At 37.4% G+C, this 3,294-nt stretch overlaps 1 long non-coding RNA gene across 3 annotated transcripts; it reads right to left on the minus strand.

The window, feature by feature from the left end:
- Positions 580-1,624, minus strand: LOC107634163. 3 transcript variants are annotated; one of them, XR_002358351.1, is made up of 2 exons: positions 1,557-1,624; positions 580-907 (listed from the first exon to the last, which is right to left on the minus strand). It is a non-coding gene; the product is annotated as an uncharacterized LOC107634163 (long non-coding RNA). The 3 variants fall into 3 exon arrangements; XR_001618780.1 differs by having other exon boundaries at positions 580-1,006; positions 1,557-1,615; XR_002358350.1 differs by having other exon boundaries at positions 580-1,065; positions 1,557-1,615.

Below are 3,294 nucleotides of genomic sequence, written 5' to 3' on the forward strand. Positions count from 1 at the left end.
GGTTCAACCGGTTTAATTAAACATTAAATAAAAATTAATGTATGTAATGCTTGATCACTATCTAGTTGTTCTATCTTCAAAAATAAAAATTTCTAATTAGTAATAACTACAAGTTACAAACACAAATTTACACAAATTATGATTAACATTTAGAAAATTTTGAGCAACATTTTGTCCTTCGGGTTCTTCTAGGATTTCCTTTATTTTATATATATATATATAGTGAGAGAGGGTCATATGAACGTCAAAAATACCTTTTTTTTATTGTTTGCTTGATTCTTAAAAGAGCATAATATACACATTTTGTTTGCTATGTACAAAGCTTTGTGCAGATTTGGTAACTTCATACCGTAGTTATAGTAGAGGAGAAAAAAAAACTTCTTTTTCAAATGGTTTGGTTCAAGGTTGCGAGAACCGGACCGGTCAATGAATCGGTAAGGCAACTGGTTCACTGGTTCAATAGTCCGACCGAGGTTAAACCGGAGTTCAACCGGTTTAATTAAACATTAAATAAAAATTAATGTATGTAATGCTTGATCACTATCTAGTTGTTCTATCTTCAAAAATAAAAATTTCTAATTAGTAATAACTACAAGTTACAAACACAAATTTACACAAATTAAATTCAGTTACAGCCAATGACTAAATATTGATAGTTAAATAGATTTACAGAATTTTTAATCACATCAAAAAGCAAACAATACATGCAGCACCAAAAGTTCAAAACAGAAAATTATCAATTACATTCGACATCAAAAATTCAGAAAATAAATTCAGAAGTCATAATCCAAACAATTAGACAATTAAATCAACAATTAATAAAGAGAAAGAGAGGGCTAATTCCATAATTTATAGCTTTGAAGATGCCCACAGCCTCATCAAGAAACTTAGCAAAGAAAGAGAGAACCTGAAGAACAAAGGGAAGAAACTCGACTGCTCAAGCGTTACACAGAGGTGAAAGCAAGGTTCCTAGAATACGCTCTTGTGAAAGTTAAAAGAACTCCTCCTATGAAATAAGAACGATTATCCGGCTAACCCATGCTCTTGGAAGAAGAACTAAAAGGGCTAGTGCAGACAAATACATCAATTCATACAATTCATACAGTATTCAACATAATTAAATTCATCAATTCATCAGTTAATTCACCAAACTCAATATAGCAGAATTCAATACAACAGAATTGAACTTATATAGCAAAGTTCAAAATTTCAAAATTGAATTTACATCAAATTTATTCAAAATTACAGAACCTTTAATCCATATAATTAACAAAAAAAATTGAAAAGCAGAACAAGAACTCAAAAGAAAAACTGAAAAACTCTGCATCTGCCATCTGAAGCTCTAAACTAAAATCTGCCCTAAATTCTTCACTGAATAAAAAAATCAATTGAAAATAAAAACCAAAAAATCCATGAACTCAATAACATCAGCAAGTCAACAACCCAGTTCATACAGAAAAACAAAATTCAGCAAGTCAACAAGTCAGCAACCCAAACTAAATAAACAAAATTCATTGAAAAACAAAGATGTTATGTTAGAGACTTAGAATACTCACCGCGGAAGAGCACAGCCAGACGACGACGACCAGATGCCTGACGACGACCAGAAGATCCCTCGTCTGCGACAGTGAAGCTTCGATCAGGCGTTTGTTGGAGGTGACAGTGGCGAGCTCACAGAACAAGATCAGAACCTCGGAAAATCAAAATCAAGAAGCATAGGTGAAAGAACAGAGTCTTACCGAATTCAGAAGGAGGCGGGCTCGGCCGGTGGTGGTCGCTGTTGCTGTCAAATGACGAGCGCTGCTGGGTGGCGAGTGGCGACTGAGGAGCGCTGCTGGGTGGCGACGGAGGAGCGCTCTGGAATCTGGTCTCTGGAGCTTGGTCGGCGGTGGCGCTGCTGGCCTTGGTGAATGGTGGGTGAGGGGGGAAGAAAGGGGAGGCTGGGTGCTGGGAGCTTGGGGTTGCTGAGTGAGTGAGTGTCGAGTGATTAGGGTTAGGTTAGGTCTTCCGCCAGTTTCTCTTTTTTTTTTTTTTTTTTTTTTTAAAAAAATAGCCAAAACGACGTCGTTTTGCTTTTGAATTTGCAAACCACTGAACTGCCAAAAAACCGGACGGTTCTTCCGATTTGCCGGTTAACCGTCGGTTCGACCGGTTTTTTTACCGGGTTTTTGCCAGACGGTTTTTAACATTATCCGGACCGGCTAGGTAACCGGTTTCCGGTTTTTCCGATTGAACCAGCTGGTCCGGTCCGGTTTTCAGAACCATGGTCAATAACATAAACGGAGCCCAAAAGGAAACAAAGCTGAGAAATCAAAACGGGCCAAGCAAATCATATCCATATCCAAGCCCGATTTGAATTCAGCAAGCAAACCCCTCTCACTTGCTTTCACCAACTCAACGTACACCTTTTTCTCTTTGTCAGAAAATACAGAAGAAAGAGAAAGAGCTTCTTCCACACGCCATTCACAGAAGAAGAAAGAAAGAGAGAGATTAAGCTTGAAAGGCAGAAGTCTAATCATCCATTTCAAACCAAATCAAGCTTAGGTAAAGGTTAAAGGTAACCCATTTCCGTTTACATGCATCATATCTTCTTCTCCTCTTCCCAACTCTCTGCTCAGTACGAAATGGGATACAAAAGAAAGTTTTTTTCTATTCCTCACTGCTATATATCCACGGTCACAAGTAAGCCTTAGGGACCAAGTAGCTTATCAATGGCTCAGATCCATTTTACCTTTGGAAGATTTTTGTGATTGCTGTTTTATGACTTTCGGTCAACTAAGAAAAGTCAGAAGTAAAGTTTCTACTCTGAGGATTAGTGAGAAAAAGTGAGTTTGTGGGTTGGTGAAGTACAGTGCTCAAGGAGTTGACCTAGGAAGATGAACCCAGCAATATGCAAGGAGATAAAAGAAGTCTTGCTGTTCCTTCAGAAGCCAAGGAAAGAAAACCAGAGTTTGGTGAGTTGTGTTCTGTGAAGAGTTCCCTGAAGAAGTTCCTCTACTTGGATAATGCTTTCTTTCAAAGAAGCATTCGGCCAATACTGAAGAACTAAATCAAAGGCTTGCAGGTCTGGTTTATCACATAGCAAAGAGGCTGTTGATGAAGTCAATCTCCTTCATGTTTTACAGATTGTAATGTACTTTTCAATGTTTATCTTTTTATAATTTCTTGAGAGAAAAGGCATATTGAGAGAGTTTAAGTAAAAGCCATGAGTAGAAAAAGGTTGAGAGATACACTTGAGAGAAAAACCTAGAGTTATTTTCAAATTTCTTTAGGCATGTATGTGTCTTGTATATT

The sequence above is a fragment of the Arachis ipaensis genome, chromosome B03 (assembly GCF_000816755.2).
Source record: "Arachis ipaensis cultivar K30076 chromosome B03, Araip1.1, whole genome shotgun sequence".
Taxonomy (NCBI): Eukaryota; Viridiplantae; Streptophyta; class Magnoliopsida; order Fabales; family Fabaceae; genus Arachis; species Arachis ipaensis.